The sequence below is a fragment of the Pan troglodytes genome, chromosome 23 (assembly GCF_028858775.2).
Source record: "Pan troglodytes isolate AG18354 chromosome 23, NHGRI_mPanTro3-v2.0_pri, whole genome shotgun sequence".
In the NCBI taxonomy this organism is placed as follows: domain Eukaryota; kingdom Metazoa; phylum Chordata; class Mammalia; order Primates; family Hominidae; genus Pan; species Pan troglodytes.
Genome location: NC_086016.1, coordinates 45001588 through 45013160, shown reverse-complemented (window position 1 = coordinate 45013160; position 11573 = coordinate 45001588). Strand labels below are relative to the sequence as shown.

Genomic DNA, 11573 nt, shown 5'->3' with positions numbered 1-11573 from the left:
GATCCCAATTCAGGGCACCTGGGCAGTGCCCAGTGCCCACTTGGGAAGCCCTGTTTGTATGCTGCTCCATACCTACCTTTGTCTGGGAGCAGGCTCCAGCCGGGCATGGCAGGAGTGGAACATTGTACTTGCTGGTACAATTTGACGTGAGCAGACATGTGCAGCCAGAATGGAACAAAACAAAACAAAGCCAGGGAGATTGGGGTAATTGCCTCCTAATCAATGACACATTTACAAAGAATTCAGATCTTTACACGTACTTGGCAGGTGAGCATGTCATTCAGAGGTATGTCCAGAAATGTGTTCCTCCAGCCGCCATAGTTAGCGCTTTGATATGGCCAAAATATTAACAGTTGGTGCACAGCACGTGTTCTTAGGTTTGTTTTCCATTTATTTATTTATTTATTTATTTATTTTTGAGACAGGGTCCTGCTCTGTTGCCCAGGCTGGAGTGCAGTGGTGCTATCTTGGTTCACTGCAGCCTCAACCTCCTGGGCTCAAGTGATCCTCCCACCTCAGCCTCCTGAGTACCTGGGACTACAGGCCTGCACCACCACGTCTGTCTAATTTTTTTTTTTTTTTTTTTGAGACCAGGATCTCATGATGTTGCCCAGGCTGGTCTCCAACTCTTGGACTCAAGTGATGCTCCCGCCTTGGCCTCCCAAAGTACTGGGATTTTAGGCGTGAGCCACCACGCCCAGGCTTTTCTTTTAGACACGATTAAAAATTTAAAAAAGTGAATATAACCTGAAGCACTTTTACAAAATCAGGGGCCCTTGAACACACTGAACAATGACCTGTGCCAGGCCCCATGCTGAATATTGCAGAGCGAACTCACAAATCCTCACAGATTCTCTAAGCTAACAATCACTAGGTTTTGTGATTATCCCCGTTTTACAGTAGGGAAAACCAAGGGCTGGAGTAGTGAAGTCACTTGCCAGGGCCGCAGAGCTCCTTGCCGCTCGGCTGCCTTACTGCCTTGTTTCCCCTGGCTTCTCTTTGTGCCTGCAATGCAGCCAAGTGGAACCCTCCTCTCTTCCTGGACAGGAGGAGTTCTTGCCTCCTGATCTTTGCTCTCTGTAATCTTCCACTCATCTTGGCTCAGGTAAACAGCACTGTTTTCAATACCACTGCACCCTCTTCTGTTCTAAACTCTATGTCCTTGCCAGATCTTTCCAGGAACATCAGCAGGACCCAGGTCCACCCCGAGCCACCTTCCCTGCCTGGCACGTTCTAAATATTGGAATTATTGAGTGAGTGAATGTCTGTAACTGATTTTGATTTTTTTTCTTGAAAGACATGTATCACTGTACAATCCATAAATCACTGTACTTATCACACTGAAAATACACGTATCACTGTATTTTCAGCAATACAACTATATCTGGATGTTTTAAATTTTTTGAGAATATGATATTCTCTGTGCAAGTATGTTTTAGCCCAGACTGTCTGTTTATCCAGGCTGCTTAGTGGGAAATGGTTAATAAAGGACTAAACTAAAGCCGGTCAGTCTCAGTCCCAGGCACTCTGTGGCAATGGTCACATTTTGGGGGAAGGAAGGAGCAGCTGACAAGGCATGACCACATGTCCACCGTTCAGACACAGCATTCACAGCCGTGTGCCCGGAACAGCTCTCCATGCTTTGACTCCTTACCACAGCCCTGTTGCTCTTCCTAATCCCCATATCACGGAGGGGACACAGAGGTGCAGAGAGCTGCAGTGACTGGCCCAAGGCCCCTTGGCTGAAAAGGGGTGGAGGCAGGATTGGGCTCCAGGCCTGTTCAAATATGACTGAAGGAGGAGGCTGGATGGAATGTTGTGAAATGTTTGTGGGGAACAAAGTTGGGGTGCTCACATGTGGCAACGGGGAGCTATCTTTGGAAAAATACCCTGATAAGCTGCCAGGACAGAAGGTATAAGGCCCAAAGAGTTCAGGCAATGATGTCAAGCTGCTAGGTGCAAGACAAGGAAAGGAATTTTGTGTTTGTCCTGAGAAGGAGGAGGAGAGAAAAGAAGAGGGGGAGAGTGCAGAAAACCAAAGGCATGTGAAGTGGCCAGAGTGTGGCATGGGTCACGTGACCAGGTGGTGACTCCTGGGGCCAGGCAGCCAAAAAGGCTCACGAGGCATCCTGTCTTGTTGCTGGGCAGTGCCAGGCTTGATGCCTCTCTCCAGCTTCCAGTCTTCAGGAACCCCTGCTAGACTCAGCAGTGCTTGGAGTGCAGGGGGATTCGTGCAACTGGATAAGGGGATGATGGTGAGACCAGTGAGCATGCGGTGTGTGGAAGAGCAGGAGGCCTGATGACAGACGCTTGTTCAGAAACCTTGGGAGAGGCTGCGTACAGTGGCTCGTGCCTGTAATCCCAGCACTTTGGGAGGATGAGGCAGGAGGATTGCTTGAGCCCAGGAGTTCAAGACCAGGCTGGGCAACATGGCGAGATTCTGTCTCTACAAAGATTTAAAAAAATAATTAACTGGGCATGGTGGTGCGCACCAGTGGTCGCAGCTACTTGGGAGGCTGAGGCAGGAGGATGGCTTGAGCCTAGGAGGTCAAGGCTGCAGTGAGCCATCATTGTGCCACTGCATTCCAGCCTGGGCATCAGAGTGAGACCCTGTCTCAAACAAACCAAAACAAAAACCCCAAAAAATTTGGGAGAGGCTCTGTACTTTTTTTTTTTTTTGAGGTGGAGTCTCACTCTGTTGCCCGGGCTGGAGTGCAGTGGCGCGATATCAGCTCACTGCAAGCTCCGCCTCCCGGGTTCATGCCATTCTCCTGCCTCAGCCTCCCGAGTAGCTGGGACCACAGGCGACCGCCACCACGCCTGGCTAATTTTTTGTATTTTTAGTAGAGACAGGGTTTCACCGTGTTAGCCAGGATGGTCTTGATCTCCTGACCTCGTGATCCGCCCGTCTTGGCCTCCCAAAGTGCTAGGATTACAGGCGTGAGCCACAGCGCCCGACAAGGCTCTGTATTTTTATAGGGCATGGAATTGCGATGTAAGCGGAACTTACCCAGATATGAAGGTGCTGAGAGCTGATGGCTGAGTTCTATCTATACAAATGGTCCACAGGTATTGTGGGTGGCAAAGAGGTCCCTGTTGGCTCAGTCCTGGAGAATGAGGAGAGACTTCTTGGCAGTGGCTTGTCCTGGCACTGTGTGTTGGTTCTTTTTTTTTTTTTTTTTTTTTTTTTGAGATGGAGTCTCGCACTGTCGCCAGGGCTGGAGTACAGTGGCGTGATCTTGGCTCACTGCAACCTCCGCCTCCCAGGTTCAAGTGATTCTCCTGCCTCAGACTCCCAAGTAGCTGGGATTACAGGCACATGCCACCACACCCAGCTAATTTTTTGTATTTTTAGCAGAGACAGGCTTTCATTATGTTGGCCAGGCTGGTCTCAAACTCCTGACCTTGTGATCTGCCCGCCTCGGCCTCCCAGAGTGCTGGGATTCCAGGCGTGAGCCACCGTGCCTGGCCGGTTCTTTTGTTTCTTTCTCAATTATTGTCATAAGGACAATGCCACAGAGCAGTCTAGAAAGTAAACAACCACTAGATTTCTTTGTGGACTCTTTTCTCATACCTATCTATATGTAGCAGCAATTCTACAGTTTCTACCATTTTGTATCTAGCTTTTTCTTTTATTATTATTTTCTTTTATTTTACTTTTTAGAGAACTGGGTCTTGCTATGTGGCCCAGGTTGGCCTCAAACTCCTGGGCTGAAGCGATTCTCCTGCCTCGGCGTCCCAAGAAGCTGGGATTCCAGGTGCATGTCACCATGCCTGGCTCTATCTGGCTTTTTCTTTTAACGTTTTAGTTTAAGCATTTTCCCATAGTGCTACACAGTCATCATTATTATTCTCAAGGGTTGGGCTGACCTGGGTTTCTAATCCTGGCTCTGCCATTTACTCTCTTTACTCCACATCACCCCCAGCAAGTTACCTGGCTCACCCCTCACCTGGGGGTCCTCTCACCATCCTCTCCACCTGGATGACATGAAGCAGTGCTTGGACAGCGCGTAGGACAATGCTCAGGAAGTGCTCTCCATTTTCCTTCAAGAGTATTTCCCTCTGCAGAACGGGGCTAATACCCTATCATGCAAGGTGATTGTGAGAATTGGAAAGAATGCGTGTGCATTGCCTGGTGCCTTGCCATCCAAATATATTTTATTAGAGAGAGCAGCAACCTACGCCCCCCCAACCCCCCGTTTAAACTAAGCGGGTCCACGTGGAATGACGCTTTTGGCGCAAGTCGGAGGAGCTCCTAACGACATTAGCTTCTTTGAGTCCCTTGGGAGAGGAAACTTTCTGAAAGACTGTAGGATTACCTTCCCTGAACTTCCGGTCAGGTGCGGTGCTGCCCTGCCGCGCCCTCTTACCCCTGGATGCCGACGAAACCGCAAAACTCCAGCGCCGGGAAGCGCGTCTCAAGGACCACCACCAGCGAGCGGCTTTGGGAGAGTAATCTGCGCCACCCTCGCAGCCCATTAAATAGGCACTCCCCGTTTGATTGACAGGAGAAGTCACCAATGCGCGTCCTGGGGCTTTCCCTCGTCCTCACGCGGGGTGAGCCGCCTCTCTACTCATCTGGCCCAATCGGGGGCGCCGGGGAGGCTGTGGGGCGGGGCTCGGTGTCCGGTAGCCAATGGACAGAGCCCAGCGGGAGCGGCGAGGGCGGTGCGGTCGCGGCTGGCGGCAGAAGCGGCCGCAGGGGTCTGGGCAGGGCTGGGCAGTGCTGCCGGAGCAAAAGCGGGAGCGGGAGCCCGGCCGGAGCTGGGTCTGGAGACGCCGTGGCAGCCTGAACGGAGTGTGCGACGGATTGGGAGGTGAGTGGCCGCCGAGGTCAGGGGTCGCCGCGACGGTTGGGGCGCCGCGGGCGGGACGCGGGGGCGCTGGTCCGCGGCCGGGCCCGCGCCCCGTCAGGGCCGCCGCGCCGAGCTCCGCGCCCTGAGGGAAGCGGGTCGGGCCGCGCGGAACTTCCTGTCTCTGTGGGAGGGGGCGAGTGCTCGGGGCCCGGGGGGCGCCTGGAGAAGACATCTTGGGGAGGACAAGGGCGAGTGGGGTCGGCTCGGGGAAGGGGCGGGGGCCCATGGGGGCGGCGCTGTGGGAGCGGGGCAGTTTTCCGGGGTCCGGGGCCTGCTGGAGAGGGAAGTGCAGGAGCAGGGCCGTCGGGGGTTAAGAGCTGCTAATGAGTGGGGGAGGTGTAGACAGCTGCAGAAGGGGGAGCTGGGGCGACTTTTGGAGGGACGCGATTTGGGAGAAAGCTGGGAATCCGAGACGTGCAGAGGTTAGGCGAGGGTGCCGGAGCAACGCTGGAGGGGAGGCGTGGCTGGGACGCGCCGGTGAGAGGGCAGGGCTTAGTCCTGGGGTGGCCTGGGGGGCGACGCAGGACACACGCGGGTGCGCTGATTTGGGGCGCTTTGATGAGCGGCCTCCATTTCCTTCCTTCCCATCCTCCGTGTCCCAGCTCTGTGTGTGTGTGTGTGTGTGTGTGTGTGTGTGTGTGTGTGTGTGTCTGAGGAGGGTGGGGGGAGCAAAGCCCTTACCGCAGCACGTCCTAGGGCTGGGGCCAAGCAGGAGAGGCCGGGGAGATTTGCCCTTGTGACCCTCCTCGGAGTTTCCCCAGACTCACTGAATCAGAAATCCGAACTCCCTTACTCCTCTAGGGCTTTCAAGCCTGGCCAGGCATCCTGAGAGGTCCGCAATTGGAGAGGTAGTGATTGCTGCTGCTGTTGAATTTCATTGATTCATTGGGTTTCGGCTCCATCAGAGAAGGTCGATTTTCTTTTCAGAAGGAGTTGGTTGGTCAGGGGAGCAAGCTGTGCTACTGCTTTGGGGCCCACACGGCTGCAGCCTTTGACGTATAACAGGACCTGGGGATGCCACTCTTGGCTTGGGTGCCTGAGGGAAGGTGGCCTTTGGCTGGGTGTGTGCACCATTCCTGGATCCTGTCTTCTCTTTTTCCCTCCGCCTGTCCGATGTTTTTGTGGTTAAGGGGGTAGGCTGCTCAGAGTCTCCAGGGCTACTTGGTACACTGTTTACCAAATACTGCCTGGCTGTCTTGATGAAAATCAGGAAACCAGCTCAAAGAGTTTGAACCTCCGCTGCAGATGGTGAGCTCACACCTTCTTCCTTCCCTCCTTTTCGGTGCCTTCCTCTGCGGTTATTCCCGTGTGCTGAAGTTCTGTTTTAACCCTCCTGGGATTGCCAGGTTGGAGCCCAGGGCAAGGGAACCGACCAGGCGGGCAGTGTTGAATGCCAGCCCTCCTGTTCTTGCCCAAGATGTTGTCGTTCCACTTGATTCATGAGCCTGCCTGCATGCAGCCTCCTCATGGAGACATTGAAGCTGTGCCAGTGCAACTTGGATCTCTCTTGATTCACCTGGAAAACTTTCACTTGTGTGGACTTAAACTTAATTCTAGAGTTTGGTAGCCTCTTTGGTGAAGTTATGCTGGTTGAGATATGAGGCCACTACATCAAAAACATTGGTGTGTTTTTCTTTTGACAATAGTCTTAAAGCTTTAAAGAAAGTGGCCATTAGGCTGGTGATATTTATTACTTGGGAAAGTAACATAACACAGAGAAGTAGATGGGTGATTAGGTCTGCACTCTTTATCCACTTTTTGGGAGAAGAATAACAACTCATTTGAATGGAAATGGTATCCTTAGCTCGTGCTGCTTTGGGACTTGGAACTTTATCACTTTTAATCTCAAATGTATATGAAGTTGTGATGTGATATTTAAATAATCTAGGCTGGGCGGGGTGGCTCACGCCTGGGATCCCAGCACTTTGGAAGGCCGAGGCGGGCAGATCACCTGAGGTCAGAACTTAGAGACCAGCCTGGCTAACATGGTGAAACCCCGTCTCTACTAAAGATACAAAAATTAAGGCCGGGCGTGGTGGCTCACGCCTGTAATCCCAGCACTTTGGGAGGCCGAGGCGGGCGGATCACCAGAGGTCGGGAGTTCGAGACCAGCTTGACCAACATGGAGAAACCCCATGTCTACTAAAAATACAAAATTAGCTGGGTGTGGTGGTGCTCATACCTGTAATCCCAGCTACTTGGGAGGCTGAGGAAGGAGAATTGCTTGAACCCAGGAGGCGGAGGTTGCGGTGAGCCAAGATCCGGCCGTTGCACTCCAGCCTAGGCAACAAGAGCAAAACTCCTGTTTCAAAAAAAAAAAAAAAAAATTAGTCTGGCGTAGTGGTGCACACGTGTAATCTCAGTCTCAGCTACTTGGGAGGCTGTGGCATGATAATTGCTTGAACCCGGGAGATGGAAGTTGCAGTGCACTGAGATCACACCACTGCACTCTAGCCTGGGTGACAGAGTGAGACTCTGTTTAAAAATAAATAAATCTAAAAGTATGCATATATTTAAAAAAAGTTCTGGATTTCCACCAACATAGCATTCTGCAGGGAGATAACATGAACTTTTCCCTAATCCTGGATACCCATCCACATCTCTGATGGCCAGGCATTTCTGGAGTGGGAGCAGAGGGGCATTTGTCCTTGCTTTTTTTTTTTTTTTTTTTTTTTTGAGAGAGAGTCTCTGCCCAGGTTCAAATGATTCCTCTGCCTCAGCCTCCTCAGTAGCTGGGATTACAGGCGCCTGCCACCTTGCCTGGCTAGTTTTTGTATGTATGTATGTATGTATGTATGTATTTATTTATTTATTTTGAGACAGAGTCTCGCTCTGTCGCCCGGGCTGGAGGCAGTGGTGCGATCTCAGCTCACTGTAACCTCTGCCTCCCAGGTTCAAGTGATTCCCCTGCCTCAGCCTCCTGAGTAACTGGGACTACAGGCATCCACCATCACGCCTGGCTAATTTTTGTATTTATAGTAGAGACGGGATTTCACCGTGTTGGCCAGGATGGTCTCGATTTCCTGACCTTGTGATCCACCCGCCTCGGCCTCCCAAAATGCTGGGATTACAGGCACATGCCACCTTGCCTGGCTAGTTTTTGTATTTTTAATAGAGATGGGGTTTTACCATGTTGGCCAGGCTGATCTGGAACTCCTGACCTCAGGTGATCTGCCCACCTCAGCCTCCCAAAGTGCTGGGATTACAGGCGCCTGCCACCTTGCCTGGTTAGTTTTTGTATTTTTAATAGAGATGGGGTTTCACAGTGTTGGCCAGGCTGATCTGGAACTCCTGACCTCCAGTGATCTGCCCGCCTCGGCCTCGCAGATGTCCTTGCCTTTTGTTTCTTTTCTATACCTTGAAAGTCTGTGCTGTGTTAAGGGCGTCATGCTCAGGCTTACTGATTCTGAAGGGGTTATCAGTGGATGATTCCGGATGTTGTGGAATATCAAACAGATCGAAAAGTTTCTTTAATAATAGTGATGGCACCTTGTGTTTAGAGTTCGCAGTGGCATTTACCAGATGCTCTCTGGCCACCTTCATGTGAACCTCCCAGCTGACTCGGGCCTGCTTTATCTGCCATCAGATTGTAATGGCAGCTTTGTGGAGGCCGCCCTGTAGATTATGCGATTAATGACCACATTCATGTGAGCAATAGTGCTGGCTTAGTTTTTTTCCTGTTAGGTTGTTTGGAATGGTAGCTGCATACCTGAGGGCAGTGCAGCAATGCCTTAGTTACGAAGGCAGTTTGCATTCCACAGGTAGAGTCTTTCCTTATGGCCAGGGCACTGATCCCTCACATACCAGAAAGTATCATTCGTCCCTGCCCCAGACAGACTCCAGATGCGTCCCAGTGGTGGTTCTTGGGATAGTTTTGTAGGAATTTCTGCAGAATTTTAGTGTTCAGATGAGTATGCTCTGTCTGTGGACTGGAGACAGGCTTCAAAGAATTCTCAAATTATTCTGCACAATACATCATTTTTTGGTATCTCTGCAGTTCCAAAGGTAACTACTTGAGGGACAGTGGCCACCAAAGAGCACAATTTTTGACATTTTGATGAAAAGCACACATAAAACAAATAAAAACCACCTTTCCTTAAGTTACCTATTGAATTGTGCTTATTCCCATAAATGCATGTTCATCTGTTTGCTTAATAAAACTTAAAGCACCATAGAGTCTTTCTTGTTTCCTAGAATAAGGTCTTTTTTCTTTTCCTTTCTTGTCTTTTTTTTTTTTTTTTTTTGTTGAGACGGAGTCTCACTTTGTTGCCCAGGCTGGAAGTTCACTGTGGCGTGATCTTGGCTCACTGCAGGCTCCGCCTCCCGGGTTCATGCCATTCTCCTGCCTCAGCCTCCCAAGTAGCTGGGACTACAGGTGCCCGCCGCCACACTTGGCTAATGTTTTGTATTTTTAGTAGAGACGGGGTTTCACCATGTTAGCCAGGGTGGTCTTGATCTCCTGACCTTCGTGATCTGCCCGCCTCTGCCTCCCAAAGTGCTGGGATTACAGGCGTGAGCCACCGTGCCTGGCCGGTCTTTTTTATTTTCAATTAAAAAAAAAAAAAAATATATATATATATATATATATATGTATTTTTAAACAGAGATGGGATTCCGCCATGTTTGCCAGGCTGGTCTCAAACCCCTGGCCTCAAGTGATCCTCCCATCTCGGGTTCCCAAAGTGCTAGGATTACAGGTGTGAGCTACCGCACCCGGCCTATTTTCAATCCTAAAAAAATCATTTGCGTGTTTCTTGATTTTGGACACTGAACTAGACGGAGATGAGAATATAGAAATAATAAAATGGGGCTGGGCGCTGTGGCTCACACCTGTAATCCCAGCACTATGGGAAGTAAAGGAGCAGATCACTTCAGGTCAGGAGTTCGAGACCAGCTTGGCCAACATGGTGAAACCCCATCTCTGCTAAAAATACAAAAATTAGTCGGGTATGGTGGCGTGCGCCTATAATCCCAGCTACTCGGGAGGCTGAGGCAGGAGAATCACTAGAACCTGGGAGGCAGAGGCTGCAGTGAGCCGAGATTGTGCCACTGCACTCCAGCCTTGGGTGACAGAGCAAGACTCTGTCTCAAAAAAAAAAAAAAAAATTAGAAAAAATAAAATGATGTCTCAACTTTCAAAGACCTCGCAAGAAGCCTTAAAAATGATAAATAAGGCTAGAGATTTTGCTGTACCTTTGGAAAGTGCATGTGTGGTGGTTTATAGTACATATTCTGTGGCCAGATAAAATTTATATGATTATTTTTCCTCCCAAGAATATGAGATGACAGAGGGGGAGGAGCGTGGATGGAGACTAGGAGCCTTGGGCTCTTGTCCAGCCTTTCCCTGACCAACCCTGAGGTCTGGGACAATCAGCACAGAACTCCAGGTCTCAGTTTTCATATTTGTAAAATGAAGGACTTAGAGGACCTTCACCTTTTGCAAATCTGATAGCAACTGTGACCCCTTCCCACGAAGGGGGACAGCTTCATAGGCGTGGACCCAGATTAAGAACTGGATTATTCCATCTCTAAGCTCCCTCCCACCTGTGATATTCTGTAATCCTATTTTCCTGGTCATCTTTGAGCTAATAATAATGATGACTTGTATTTATAGAAGATGCACATTCCAAAGCACTTTCACCTCTCATTCTTTTGTCCTCAAAACATTTCTGAGTGGTACAGGTGGCAATAGATATTCCTTCCTGTGATGAAGAAAGTGGGCCAGGCTTGGTCAGCACGTTGATGGAGCAAACAGCCAGAGGCCGTCCTGGGACCAGAACTGGGGCTCCTGGTTGCCATCCTGGGGCTTTTCCATTAGGTTTTGCTTCCTTGGTGGTTGTCATTATGAGTTATGTTTGGCAGTTCAAATATCCCAGAATGTGTCACTCGTAGAGGAAACTATTTGTTCATCTGCCGGAAAGGACTGTTTTTCTCTCTGAATTTGGATCACTAAACACCTTTCTGTATACGAAAAGGCTACTTATTTGTTTTTGTTATTTTTTCTTGCCACATTTTTCATAGGGACAGTTTGTAGGGCTTGAGTGTTTTGAGCAGACTTATTTAATGCTTATTGATGAAAGAGTACATTAAAATGACTACTTCTCAGTTGCTTAGCACTTGAGAAAGTTGTGAAATAAATGTTAAGTAAAAATTCCAAATGTCTGACTTGTCCTATCCAAGTATGTCCTCACAGATGAGATGCTTTCTGCAGTCTAGGAGGCCCCTCCCTGGGCCCAGAGCCGCTGGGTGGGTTTGAAAGTTGGGTGTGGATTGTGCCAGTGGCCAGGACTGTCCAACAGTGGCTGCTTGTGGCCTTCTGGCTAGATTCCTAACATTTTATGGACTAATTTTTTTGGTTTATTGAAAGAGTACACATTCTCAGCTATATAAAGAGCTCATATATGTAAAAGAACACTGAACTTAGGCCGGGCGTGGTGGCTCACGCCTGTAATTCCAGCACTTTGGGAAGCCGAGGTGGGCAGATCACAAGGTCAGGAGTTTGAGACCAGCCTGGCCAATATGGTGAAACCCCATCTCTACTAAAAATACAAAAACTAGCTGGTCATGGTGGTGCGTGCCTGTAATCCCAGCTACTGGGGAGGCTGAGGCAGGCGAATGGCTTGAACCCAGGAGGCGGAGGTTGCAGTGAGCCGAGATTGTGCCACTGCACTCCAGCCTGGGTGACAGAGTGAGACTCTGTCTCAAAAAAAAAAAGAA

The 11573-nt window shown here is 49.9% G+C and overlaps 1 protein-coding gene across 2 annotated transcripts in view; it reads left to right on the top strand.

Annotated features, from left to right (window-relative positions):
- The first annotated feature begins 4609 nt into the window (after positions 1–4609).
- The window catches only part of PACSIN2 (protein kinase C and casein kinase substrate in neurons 2), a 146256-nt gene continuing 139292 nt past the window's right edge, over positions 4610–11573 (top strand). Inside the window, exon 1 of one of the 2 annotated variants that reach the window (XM_001171540.6) lies at positions 4610–4817. The gene's annotated coding sequence lies outside the window, so the exon portion shown is untranslated. The remainder of the gene's footprint in view (positions 4818–11573) is intronic. The other variant, XM_054676167.2, reaches the window with a different exon arrangement.